This window comes from Eptesicus fuscus, chromosome 10 (genome assembly GCF_027574615.1).
Source record: "Eptesicus fuscus isolate TK198812 chromosome 10, DD_ASM_mEF_20220401, whole genome shotgun sequence".
NCBI classification, from domain to species: domain Eukaryota; kingdom Metazoa; phylum Chordata; class Mammalia; order Chiroptera; family Vespertilionidae; genus Eptesicus; species Eptesicus fuscus.
The window spans coordinates 590,436-604,693 of NC_072482.1; the positions used below are offsets into that span (position 1 = coordinate 590,436).

The 14,258-nt window shown below is 49.0% G+C and overlaps 1 pseudogene; it reads right to left on the reverse strand.

The window, feature by feature from the left end:
* LOC103300551 (RING finger protein 214-like) overlaps window positions 1-14,258 on the reverse strand; it is a 32,263-nt pseudogene that overhangs the window by 13,619 nt on the left and 4,386 nt on the right.

Genomic DNA, 14,258 nt, shown 5'->3' on the forward strand with positions numbered 1-14,258 from the left:
ATGAAATCACAGCCCAGGGGCACAGAGCAGGCTCTGTCCTTACAGCCCTCCTGGCAGACCACACCCCTGGCCACGTGGGCATCGCGGAGCTGCCACGAGAGGTAATGCTCACGGGTGGGGGTGGGGCGGGCCTGGAGGTGCTCCCTGCGCCCCCCACGCCCAGCGGTCCTCGCTCACCTGCTTCCCTTCCTGACCTCCTTCCTTCTCTCTCTGACGGACCTGCCCACGGGGCCGCCAAGGAGCTGAAGGTCGCAGGCTCGCCGGCCGGGCTGCAGGGGCCGAGCTGCCAGTGCAAAGGGGAGGGAACATCCCAGGAGTCACCGGAAGGGCCGCCGAGGCGGCGTGGCCAGAGCAGGAGGCTCCCTGGACTCCGGGGAGGGGTCCCAGGGCTGCAGCCCCAGCAGGCGCTCACCCGCTCGCTCGGCTCAGTCGGAGTGACTTCTCACGTCGAGGTTCATCTCAAGCAGACACAGCGAGCAGCTCCCGGCGCCCCTCCGCCTCCAGCGCGGTGAGGGCAGGGCTCCCGGCCGCCGCCTCCGCGGGGAGCTCCCCGGATGCGCTCACAGTCCTCCAGGAAGAGCCGTGGGCTGCGTCCTCCACAACCAAGTGTCCTCGCCTGTCCTGACGGCTCCGGCCGGGCGAGGGAGCGGCCAGCAGCAGCTCCGTGTCCACCTTCGGAGGAACCTGGGTTCCTGCCTTCGGAGCCTGCGAGGCCCTGCTGCGGGCGGGGCGGGCGAGGGGGCAGAGCCGAGGCTGGGCAGCCCGGGTGGGGGAGTGGGGGGGGGCAGGGCTGAAGCCCGGGTTTATTTTTTTCTTTTTAGTTTCTCTTTCGAGAGTTCATTATTGGTGCATGAAAACGCCATCGAGCCCTGGCCGGTTTGGCTCAGTGGATAGAGCGTCGGCCTGTGGACTGTAGGGTCCCGGGTTGGATTCCGGTCAAGGGCACACACCTCGCTTGCAGGCTTCCTCTCTGGCTGCCTGCGAAAGGCAACCAACAGGTGTGTCTCTCTCACGTCAGTGTCTCTCTCTGTCTCTCCCCCTCCCCCTCCCTTTAAATCCATGGGAAATATCCTCGGGTGAAGATTTAAAAAACACACAAAAGCCATCAATTTCTGGATGTTGATTCTGCATCCTGCTGCCTTGCTGAATTCATTTATTAAGTCTAGTAGTTTCCTGGTGGAGTCTTTTGGGTTTTCTATGTATAATATCATGTCATTGGCAAACAATGAGAATTTTCCTTCCTCCTTTCCAATTTGGATGCCTTTTATCTTGTCTGATTGCTGTGGCTAGGAGTTCAAGTGCTATCCTCCTACATAATAAAACCTTAGTATGCAAATCGACCAAACAGCAGAACAACCGGTCGCCGTGACTCGCACTGACCACCAAGGGGAAGTTGCTCAACACAAGAGCTGCCCCCTGGTGGTCACTGCACTCCCACCGGGGAGCACCGCTCAGCCAGAAGCCGGGCTCAGGGCTGGCAAGCACAGCGGTGGTGGTGGTTGCCTCTCCCTCCTCCCTCCTCCGAGGCAGCGCTAAGGGCATCAAGCAGGCGGGTGGTAAGGGGCGAGGGGTCCCGGACTGTGATTAGGCGCAGGCTGGGCTGAGGGACCTCCCCGCCCCCCCCCCCCCCCTAGTGCACGGATTTCGTGCACCCAGCTTCTAGTTTTTAAATAACAAATCACATATGCAGTCACAGGGGATTTCAGGAAATAGTAGAATGAAGTGTTCTTAAATGAAAGTTAGAGATAAATGCTATTAATTTGACCAGTAGATTCCTCTCCAAAGAGTCATGAGGGATTCTTCTGGGAGAAGATGATCCTAGGGCCAGGCTTGTTTTGCTGCAGCGAAAGCCAATGTAAATGCAGACACCTCGCTTGAGTCTCTGTCTAGAGACCCACGCTTCCTTCCAGAGGCGGGAAAACGAAGCCCTCCTGTCTTGGGAGACAGCGCCACCTACTGCCCACTGAGAGACAGCAGCCAACCACACCGCGGAGGGCCCTCTACTGCCTGTTCTGGGCGGGGGCGGGGGCGGGCGGGCAGGGACTGGGGAAGAATAACTGGAGAAGGCACGTTGAGTTTGAGGTGGTGATGAGAATCCAAGGTCGCACAGGAATTCAGGAGGTCAGGCGACCTGCGAGGCAGCAGAAGGAGATGGAGTCTGCCTCTGCCTGGGGGTCCAAGCCCCACCCTCGCAGGAGGAGGCTGGGCTTCCTTCAGGGGCGGGCAGAGAGGACAGGAGGGCCCAGGGGCTGGCGGAGGAGAGAATTTCAGGGAGGGGCCGCCGCTGGCCTGACATTGTAGAGTTGTGGGTGTGGGTGTGGGCTGCGTTTAGGGTTTGGTGGAGACTTTTGAAAGAGTGGCTCAGATGCCCAGCACTGGGGCAGGCCCAGAGGGCGTGCAGATATGGGAGGACATGTCCTGTCCCTTATGGAGCTAAGCAAGAGCCAAATCAGGGATGTTGGCAGAAATTAAATGGAGGCGCAGGTAAGGGAGAGATGCGCCCCGACCCACAGGTCCCCAGGCACCTGACCAGGTTAGAAGGAGGCCTGCCCTGCCTTCCTGTGCCAGCCCAGCTGCCCGGGCCCAGCCCCTAGCCCCTCTGGCCCTCTCACGCCAGCCTTGCAAGGATGAAGACCGAGTGGTTGAGGAGCTTTTGTGCAGGACATGAGCTGGGTTTAAACTGGTCTCAAGAGTTTAGAGCAGCCCTAGCCAGTTTGGCTCAGTGGATAGAGCTTCGGCCTGCGGACTGAAGGGTCCCAGGTTCGATCCAGGTCAAGGGCATGTACCTTGGTTGCGGGCATATTCCCAGTAGGGGGTGTGCAGGAGGCAGCTGATCGATGTTTCTCTCTCATCAATGTTTCTAACTCTATGTCCCTCTCCCTTCCTCTCTGTAAAAAATCAATAAAATAAAATAAAAAAAAAAGAGTTTAGAGCAGCTGCCGTTTGGCTAAGTGGGTCAGGGCACATGCCCGGGTTGTGGGCCCCACCCCCAGTAGGGGGCGTTCAGTGTTGGGGAGCACAGGAGACTTGGCTGGAAAGTTGTCAGGAGGACTTTCCGAGGAAAGGGGAGAGTGCGGAAGGCCCCCTGCCCTGTTTATGGGAATTCTGACTTAGGGGAGACTCGGGAGTGCTGAAGGCGGCGCCCCTGATTACTCCTTGACCTTCCAAACAAGCCTGTGACGAGCAGACCCGCGTGTTACGGGAATCCTCGTGCTCAGTCCCCGGATGCCCTGCCTAGAGGACAAAGTGAACGTGTGTCCTGCGAGATTCCTCACCCTATGATTGCGTCTGAAGATCAACATTCCCATAAAGGCCTAACCAGCAGGCAATGGAGGCTGCCTGGCTGCCATCAGCCACACCGCCTCCCCACAGTGACACTGTCTGAGTCATCTGTTCATCCCTCCTTCGGGGCTGCAGAGGCAGCTGACCGATGTTTCTCTCTCACCGATGTTTCTCTCTCTCTCTCCCTCTCTGGAAAAAAGGAAAAAAAAGTTTAGAGCAGCTGCAAGCAAACGGTAGGAGGCTTTTCTCCTGGGAGCCTCAGGCAGAGGCCGGGAAGAAGGAACGCGAGAAGGCAGAGCAGCTCGGCCCCGGGCTGCTGAAGCCGGTGGCGCAGGAAGGGTTACTGAGCACCTGTGTGGGGGAGCCCTCGGCAGGCTGTGAGGCCAGGGGTGACAGTCACCCCTCACGCCTGTGCCAGCCCCCCGGGGAGGACGCGTTCCAAGTCTCTAGAAATCGGACCAAAATCCAGATCTTGTGACTAGTTTAGAATTCCTTTCACTCTAGATTCGGATTCTTCCTCTTAAAAACGTTTAAAGTTACATGACTGTTTAAACAGGTGGTACATTTACTTGGTTCCAAATTTAAAAAGCACGTGGGAGCGTCTCTCCCATTCTCAGCCCCAGGCATCTAACCGCCGGCCTCAGCGGCACTCCCTTCATGCGCTTCAGAGGTACTTCTGTTCCCCTGTGGTCTGCTCATCTGCGACCAATTTTCCACTTGTAGTTAATCATTTCTGTCTTATTTTAAGCTCCCCGTGCACCCCGGTCATTTGTCTCTTGGCATTGCTTTGTAGTGTTCCCTCCCCTCCCAGGCAGATCTTTTTATTTAAACATATATATGTTTTTATTGATTTTAGAGAGAGAGGAGGGGAGAGCGATAGAGAGATAGAAACATCGATGAGAGAGAAACATCACAACATCAGTTGCTGCCTCAGCTGCCTCCTGCACGCGCGTCGAGCTGTGACCTCTTGGTTCCCAGGTCAATGTTCAGCCATGAACAGTGCGAGGCCCGTGCAAATCCTTTTAAATGTGGTTGCCTTTATCTGGCTTTCCTTTTATGACTTCTATGTGGTTTTTTATTGGTATTTTAGAAAGAGAAAGGAAGGGAGAGAGAAACGCAGATGGGAGAGAGTAACATCAATTGTTGCCTCCAGAAGTGCCTCCTCCGTGGATCAGAGCCGCCCCTCAGCGTGTGCCCTGCGGGAAGCGGACCTGCCCTGGAGGGGACATCTCCCTGGAGAAGAAGGGCTTCGGGGAAAGGAAACTTGTTTACAGTTTTAGGAGCAACCCCACAGCAGGGAGTCGCCAAGTGGGGCCGAGTGAGGAGATGATGGAGTGAAGTCTGAACAAGAACCTCAGACCAATTTTTAAAATGTGTTTTTATTGACTTCAGAGGGAGAGAGAGAGAGAGAGAGAGAGAGAGAGAGAGAGAGAGAGAGAGAGAAACATCCATGAGCGAGAAACATCAAACATTGACCTGCTCCTGTCCGCCCTCTGCCGGGGCTCAAGCCTGCAGCCCCGGACCGGCCACCTCCGGGTGCCCGGGACGATGCTCAGCCAGCTGAGCCACACTGGCCGGGCTTACAAATTCTTTTCCAACCGCATGGCACCCAGTTCTGTGCCTGTCCCATAAGCTGGCAGACTGTTACTGAGAAGGCTGGCCCCTGTTTTGTAAAACTGCTGTCGCAGTGTACCCCGTGAGTCGCAGGAAGGACGCCCAAGCAGTCCGAGTGCGGAGTCATTTATCCAAAAGCCGGCGGCTTCGAGGGGCCTTAGCGCCCCAAACCTCGCAGCCCGAATGGAAATGGCATTAGGCTTATAAAGGCAAAACTCTCAACGGCAGCAATCACATCCCCTGGTTCGGAATGAGGAACTGGTTTGCGAAAGCAGTTTGTACAGAAGCTGAATTGAGCACGTTAGTTATCTGCAAAGATTAATTGTCATTTTGGGTCTAGGAGCCTCGGAGTCAACGGAAACCATTTCCTGGAGCCACTGAAGCAATTAAGGCGATTGTGCTGTCTGTTTCCCAGGTGCAGAAGAGTGTCCTCTGAAAGGCCACAGCCAATGGGCATACAGTCGAGTGGGGTGATTCCTGTAAGTTCAGGAGATCACAATAACTTCTCTATTACTTTAGCAAACAATCACAGAAGCCGGAATGGCGGGTTAAAATCTACACAGCAGTCTTTACCCGAGATGAATGCTACTGTGCTTCACTGCTGTTTGAAATTCTCTGCTGTTTTTTAGACAGCCTCTTAGTCTGAAAAAAATAACTTTGCTTTAGCCTGCTTGAATAATGCGGAAGATAAACTGAGCTGTCTGACCTTGGAGGCCAGAGACTAGATATGCCCATGCTCTCAATGCCATGCCAGGTGAATTTTTTAATTGGATAGAACTGTGTTGTTTTCAAGGCCAGCAGCGAGATAACCACTAAGCGCACATGGGGCTGGCTCTATAATAAAAAGGGGAGTTCTGCTTGTAACTCTGCTTAGAATTTGAATTCATTTTCTCTGAGCCCACCGGTGAATAATAATAATAAAAAAAAAGTGTAATTCCAAGCTCTCTAAGCGTTGTTTGATTTTTTCTGGTTTTCTGCAACATTGTTTCCAGTGATTGCTTTGTTTGGAGATCACATAGAATGTTGCAATGAATATCCTTCAACATATATTTTAGAGGACTTAGAATATTCCAGGGATATTTTGGTGAAAGAGTAAGGTAACTTCCAAGTTACCATCAATTTTCCTATCATCATTGATTAAAGAATCCATAGTTTCCCCAGTGATCTGAATGCCAACTTTATAATATGCCATATATGCATATATACTTGCATATTTTTTATTCCCCATCCTGCTCTATTCTTCTATCTATTGCTATCTGTATGTCAAACCATTTTTTTTTAATTTTTAGTCATTTTTAAATGTTTTTTCAATTATAGTTGGCATACAATATTATACTAGTTTCAGGTGTACACCCCAGTGATTAGACATTAGAAAATTACTAAGTGATCACCCTAAAAAAATCTCATACCCATCTAACACCATATGCAGTTATTAGAATATTATTGACTATATCCAACCATGGTCAAAATGTTCTCTGTATCTATGAGTCTGTTTTTGTTCTGCTTGTTTGTTTATTTTGATATTTAGATTCAATTGTTGATAGATGTATGTATTGCCATTTAGTGTTCATATTTTTAATCTTTTTTCTTTCTCCTTCTTCTTAAAGAATACCTTTCAGCATTTCATGTAATTCTGGTTTGGTGGTGATGAACTCCTTTAGTTTTTTCTTATCTGTGAAGCTCTTTATCTGACCTTCCATTCTGAATGATAACTTTGCTGGGTAGAGTAATCTTGGTTGTAGGTTCTTGCTATTCATCACTTTGAATATTTCTTGCCATTCCCGTCTGGCCTGCATAGTTTCTGTTGAGAAATCAGCTGACAGCCGTATGGGCACTCCCTTGTAGGTAACTAACTGATTTTCTCTTGCTGCTTTTAGGATTCTCTCTTTATCTTAAACCTTTGATATTTTAATTATGATGTGTCTTGGTTTGGGCCTCTTTGGATTCCTTTTGTTTGGGGTTCTCTGCACTTCCTGGACTTGTAAGTCTATTTCTTTCACCAGGTGGGGGAAGTTTCCTGTCATTATTTCTTCAAATAAGTTTTCAGTATCTTGCTCTCTCTTCTCCTTCTGGCATCCTCATGATGCGAATGTTGGTACGCTTGAAGTGGTCCTAGAGGCTCCTTACACCATCTTCACATTTTTGGATTTTCTTTTTCTTTTTGCTCTTCGGGTTGGGTGTTTTTGCTTCTTTATATTCCAAATTCTTGATTTGATTCTTGGCATCCTCTACTCTTCTGTAAATTATTCCTTATTTCAGTGAGTATAGCTTTCATTTCTGGCTGATGTCCTTTTTTATGATGTTGATGTTCTCACTAAGTTCCTTGAAGTTCTCAGTAAGTTCCTTGAGCATCCTTATAGCCATTGTTTTGAACTCTGTATCTGGTAGTTTACTTGTTTCCATTTCATTTCGTTCTTTTTCTGCAGATTTCTCCTGTCTTGCATTTATAACATGTTTCTTTGTATCTGCATTTTGGCTGCTTCCCTGAATCAGGTAGAGCTTCTACATCTCCCAGAGTTGGTGGAGTGGCTTTGTGTGTAGGGGTCCTGTAGGCCCAGTGGCTCAGCCTCTCCAGTCACCTAAGTTGGGCACTCCAGGTGAGCCCCTGTGTGAGCTGTGTGCACTGTCCTATTTTAGTTGAGGTTTGATTGCTGTTGGCATCACTGGGAGGGATTGACCCCCAGGCCAATTGGCTGTGAGGACCAGCTGTGACCACAGTGGGAGAGCTGCTGTGAGGAGGTGACCCTGTGGAGCAGAACTTGCTTCAGTGGGGCTTTGCTGCTCACTGCGTCTGCCCCTTGAGTGTGTCACGTGTGGAGATGCAAAGTCAGGCACTGCCTGTGCCCTGGCCAGGACCCCCCGGCATGAGCTACAAAGCAATCTACTTGTGTTGGGCTTGGAGGTGCCTGGGAGAAGCCAAGCTGTGAAGCAGGGCTGGTTACCACTAGTGCCAGACCTGGGACTACTTGTTGAGAGGCAAAGGACACACTGTCACTCGATTTTTTAAAAAATATATATTTTATTGATTTTTACAGAGAGGAAGGGAGAGGGATAGAGAGCTAGAAACATCGATGAAAGAGAATCATCGACCAGCTGCCTCCTGCACACCCCCTACCAGGGATGTGCCTGCAGCCAATGTACATGCCCTTGACCGGAATCGAACCTGGGACCTTTCAGTCCGCAGACCAATGCTCTATCCATTGAGCCAAACCGGTTTCGGCTGTCACTCGATTTCATGCCCAGATTTTTATGCTGTGAAGTCACATTGTAGCTGATGCTTCATGGGATCAGAAACTTTATTTTTTTCCAATGCAAAACATTGTAATAGGTTTTCAAATATACAGTTATTAGAATTATCTAAATAATCACTTATAAAAATTGGTATATCACATCATATGATTCTATAAAATAAAATCACACATTGACAATAACCCCTGCAGTCTAAGAATTCCCCCATCAATAGTACAAATTATAAACACATTAGGAAAGAGACATTTAAACCAAAAAGTAACTCTGACTAGACTAAATGCATTCATTTGTCAAGTACAGCAAACTTAGCAGTCACTAACAACACAAGTTTAGGTGCAGCTTCACATGGCTCCCCAAATCGTCCAGCACAGCTCCCAGAGCAAAGTGTCTCTGTGCACACCATTCTCATCCACATGTGGTGCATCATACATCATCCTCAAGACTGCTTCACTTCATAATTAAACTTAATATGTATTGTAAGTGAACACCAGGCTAAAATTTAGCCCCAATGATGACAAAGTTTAACAATTTAAAAAATTCTTGAGAGTATATTTTAATTTGTTTAATTGCATGAATACTATTTCCTCTTACTAGATGCTATCAAAATAATTTAAATATTAACTCCTCAAAAATGGAAACTCCAACCTTCCTAAAATATTAACAAGTATTTTAAGTAACAGTAAAATCATCCTGTAAGATAAAAAGTAAATTTCACATTCATTGCCAAATTTAAAATACCAGTGATTCGAAGATTGAGGCCTAAATTATGAAATACAATGTAAAAAATGTGCAGTAATTTGCTTGTGAAAATATAATGGGATATTCCTCACAGTAACGTTAAAGCACTACTCTAAATGGACAGTCTAAGTAAACGTACCTTTACCAGTAAGAAAACTGAAAAATTAAGGCCTTTATATGCTCTATATTCCTATCTGAACTCAAAGCCAAATAGAGGTTACAATGCTGCAAAGGACTATTTTCAACCTCTCTAAATTGTTAGTTGCTTCATCTCAACTCAATAATTATTACCTTATCTTTACACAAACTCAAATGCTAGTTAACTTTATCATCTTGAAATAAATATTTCTCTGTATCTCTATTTTAATTCAGTCCCTAACCCCATGCCATCTAGACAGAATGCTGGAAATAGTTAGGGCTTTGTCTGATTGGTTCACAACTCTATATTCAGGGGCTAAAAATGGTTAGCATACGGTAGATATCCAGTAAGTATTTTTGAATCTATATAATAAAGCCTAAGCGACCGTCATGGAGGAATGACTAGAACGACCGGTCGCCATGATGAGCACTGACCATCAGGGGGCAGATGCTCAACCAAGGAGCTTCCCCCTGGTAGTCAGTGTGCTCCCACAGGGGGAGCAGCGCTCAGCCAGAAGCTGGGCTCACAGCTGGCAAGCACAGTGGTGGTGGTGGAACCCTCTCCCACTTGTGCGGCAGTGCTAAGGAGCAGCAAGCAGGCAGGCAGTAAGGAGCAAGGGGTCCTGGACTGCGAGAGAGATGTCCCAGACTGCAAGAGGGTGCAGGCTGGGCTGAGGGACAACCCCCCCCCCGCCCCCCAGTGCACGAATTTCATGCACCGGGCCTCTAGTGAACTAATAAGAAGCCTGACCTCCATGGGCAACTCTACTTGTTTTCCCAAAGAATTAATAGGCAATTTACCTCTCTGCACAACCAAACTAACAATTTTCTAAAAGAAACTGATATCTATGCTGTGATAACATAGAATGTAATGGAAAGACAACTGAAGCTACACATATATCAAATCAAGGTTAAAGGCACTGGATCAGAAAGATTATTACAAAGCCTGGTAAACAATTTTTAAAGCAAATCAAGTTTTAAAGTATAAAATGTTGAACTGCTATGAGTAAATGGTACTAAAATTATGTTTTAAAATAGTTGACAAGCCCTAGCTGGTTTGGCTCAGTGGATAGAGCGTCAGCCTGTGGACTGAAAGGTCCCAGGTTCGATTCCAGTCAAGGGCACATACCTTGGTTGCAGGCACATCCCCAGTGCGGGGTGTGCAGGAGGCAGCTGATCGATGTTTCTCTCTCATCGATGTTTCTAACTCTCTATCCCTCTCCCTTCCTCTCTGTAAAAAATAAATAAAATATATTTTTTAAATAGTTAACAAAATGTCTATAATTTGACACATACAATTCTTTCGATGTTTTACCGTTTTCTTTCGTCCTCCGTGTTCTATATTCCAAATCCGAGAAACAAATGTTTTCAGTTGCATGAAACAAGAAAAATGCAACTGAATTATCTTTGAAAATTCACTTTTTTCTTCAGTTATGTTTTAAATTTGATAGACATTATAGATATGGAGAACATAATCTTGAAAATCATAAAACAGTAAATTATACTGACAAAATAAAATTTAAAAAGTTCTTACTCAGTTGAATAGTCTAAAGCCTCACAATAGCAAAATGTAGTGTAAGAGGCACAGTAAGTACAATCTTTCCATATTCCAATTTGCCCACAAATGAAAAATTTTAAAAGAAAAACATGTTTCTTCCAAGTAACTTGTCTCTTCTTGCCCTGCTAAGAATAATTATTAGCGTCCTTAATTTCAAGATTTTTGTTGTTGTCTGTTTCAATTATCTTTTTCATGAAGTATAACATGTTGAAATATGAGTAATAAATTAAAATTAAAGGGAAAATCTGCTTTTGGAATAAAATAATTCAAAATCATTTCACTAAGAAGCACCTTCAGATATGCTGGTCTAAACTTTAATATAAAATCTAAACAGTACTTATTTCTGAAGTAGAATTTTCTCATTTTAATAACTTCAAAAAGTAATACTAAGGACATCAACCTGTGGTTTCTAGATTTTTGAAAGTGTTCTTATAAATGTAATGAGTTTAGATATGGCTCATTGTCACAGTTGGGTGGACAGGGATTTCATGATAAATTGGCTACAGAAAACTAAACTCTTAATGACTGACTGTTTTGCATTTTGCTTGAGCCAAATAGATGTTTAAATCATGTACCACCACATTCCCTGCTTAACATTCCAAAGTTTCTTTATTCTTCCTAGTTTCCTAATGAACAAATAATTAGTTTTCCTGAGTGAGATTATGAAAAGTTGACCCTTCTGCCAGAGGGTGAAGACAGGAGACTAGACTCAGTACCAGTTGTTCACAGGGCGTTAACTGCAGAGATGCGGACGCTGCTCTTCACAGGGCGTCCCCGCCCCTAGAAAGGCCGAGCAGCGGGCTCCGTTGTCCAAAACCCTCCGGAGCACAGCGATCAAATTCCTCGTCCATGAACACATCCCTCGTCTGCTGTGCTGCTGGGAAAACGAGCGAAATCTGCCATCGCACTTGCACTCCCGCAGCCTCTGGGCAGCCGGCGGCGAGGGTAGGAAACGTCCCGGCTGGGACAGGGCGTTTCCTTAGATGTTCCTGGGACAGCTTTCCGCCGCTGCCTTGCTCTGTGTTCCCAGCTCTCACTGAAGTCTGACTGCGGTGCTCTCTTGAGGCCATTTTTCTGTGACGAGCACACATCCTGGACAAGCTTCTGCCTTCTGAAGCCTCTGTTTCCCGCTTGTTGTGGAACTTCACGCTGAAAGCTGCGGCCCCCAGCGCGTCTGTGGCCGAGCGGTCCTCGGACGAAGCTTCCCTGCCCCAGTTCTGTCGTTTGGTTGATGAACCTTCGTCAGCAAACGGAAGTGAACTTGCATGAAAGCTGAGCTGCTCCTGGCTTCCAAACCGCTGCGAACCCTCCCGTCGCCTGAACGCGGCGCCGCAGCCTCTTTCTCCGGCAGAACCCGCTCGGAAAACCCGGGCCCTCGTGAGGGCGTCCCGGTTAGGCTTCCCCGCGGCCGGTCCGCTCTCGCCGCCCCGGGAACGGACGGAGCCCTCGGGCGGCACAGGCCCGGCTCGGCCTCCGACGGGCACTTGCTGGCGTTGCCGAACCTTCTCCATGCGGCCAAGGGCCCCAGCGGCTCCGCCTCTCTTCCGTCCGCGGAACCGGCTCCTCAGATCGGGGCCGCAGGTCCAGCTTTGGGGGTAACCCTTCGGCGCCGCGGGAGTGGGCGGCCGGGCCTCGGCAGATGTTCCCGAAGCTCGGAAAGAACCCACCGGGGCCACCGCAGCACAGGCCGCCGTGCGGTGCCAGCTCCCGGGCCGGGCGTGGCGGCGTCTCCCACTGCCCCGGGGGTGGCCGGGTGCCCCTTGGTGCCCGGGCCGAGGAAGCGGCGGTTTCGGGGTGCTGTCGGAGTCCGCCTCGCTCCCGGTGGGGTCCGCGTATCCGGGGGGCCGGGGCTCGAGCCGAAGCGGGGATGGTGGCCCCGTTGCCGTAGCGGAAAGCTGAAGGCGGCGCGAGGGCAGAGGGAAAAATAGGACGGAGGGAGAGGGCGCCGGGAGCCAGGCTCGGTCCGGGGGGGGGGGGGGGTCCCGGCGGGTGCCGCTGAGGCCGGGGAGGGGGCCCAGGACGCCGGGAGGCGCGGGCGCTGCCCTCCCAACTGCTGGCGGAGCGGGCTCCCGGCTCCCGCTGCTCTAGGATCAGAAACTTTAAAAAAATTAAAACAAGCAGAAACCGGTTTGGCTCAGTGGATAGAGCATCGGCCTGCGGACTGAAAGGTCCCAGGTTCGATCCTGGTCAAGGGCATGTACCTGGGTTGCGGGCACATCCCCATTAGCGGGTGTGCAGGAGGCAGCTGATCGATGTTTCTCTCTCATTGATGTTTCTAACTATCCCTCTCCCTTCCTCTCTGTAAAAAATCAATAAAATATATTTTTAAAAAATTAAAACAAAACCGGTTTTGAACTATTCCCTGCTTCAATTTGTCTTTTCTCCCCTGAGGAAAGTTTTAGGAAAATAAGTTTGTAAAATTTTGTATTTTAATTCTAGTGAGTGCCTTCATCACATGACATGCACCCACTGAATATTCTTTTGTTGCAAAATGCATAAATATTTTTTTAAAAGAGAACTTTGCCTTAATTGTTTTAAATATCCTATATAATCAAAGGCTAATGTGCAAATAGATGGAACAGCAGAACAACCGAACAACTGAACAACCGGTCGCTATGACGTGTGCTGACCACCAGGGGGCGCGTGCGGAACATGGCGGGCGTTGGCAGCAGGCGGCAGAGCGCGGAACATGGTGAGCAGGGGCGCCAGGCCAGGGCGGGGCACCGGTTGCTGTCATGGGGTGAGCCTCTGGTGGTTACTGAAAATTCTTTTGCTCCCGTGCACCGCGGTCCTGCCCGCTGCTCGCACCCGCTGCTGGAGCCTGGCGCCAGCCCCAATGGCTCAGTGTGTCAGCGCGTGGGAGTGTTGGTGGTGGGAGCGCCGGCAGAGAGGGGACCGGGGACCACGGCGGGAGGGGCGGGGGGGGGGGGGGCGGAGGATGGGCCGAGACCCACCCCTGTGCCCACCGCAGCCTCAAGGCCCACAGTTCCTTTCAAGGTGCACGAATCTGTGCACTAGGCCCCTAGTTAAAAATAATAGTGTTTTCTTTGATTAGTTCATGCATTTATCTTTATTGTTATCTTTGCCTCCTTTTTCATTTACACAATGTTTGTAGTTGACTTTAAACTTTTTATTAAATTTTAAAGTACACCAGCAATTTTAACTGGTGTGCCACAAGAAATTTTTTAAAATATATTTTTATTAATTTCCAAAAGAAAAGGAGAGGGAGAGAGAGAAACATCAATGATGAGAGAGAATCATTGATCAGCTGCCTCCTGCACACCCCTAACTAGGGATCGACCCCACAACCCGGGCATGTGCCCTTGACCGGACTCGAACCCGGGACCCTTCAGTCCGCAGGCCGATCCTCTATCCACTGGCCAGGGCCCGCAAGACATTTTAAAACTTATAACACCTGACTGTTCAGGTGACTATAACATATAACACTGACTCTTTTCCGTTAGATTATCAATAACAAAACTGACAACAGCCAAACAATAGCTGTCCAGTGCGAACGGTCAAAATCATACCTATTTTTTATCAGAGCAGCAGTATGTTTTGGCTGCCACAGATCCTGAGCGACCCGTCTGTGTGCCGTGCGGTGGAGGCGGAAAATCACTGAGCTACACCGGAAGCGGCGGGCTTTGACAGTCAGGAAGGCAGCACCGCTGGCGGGGGC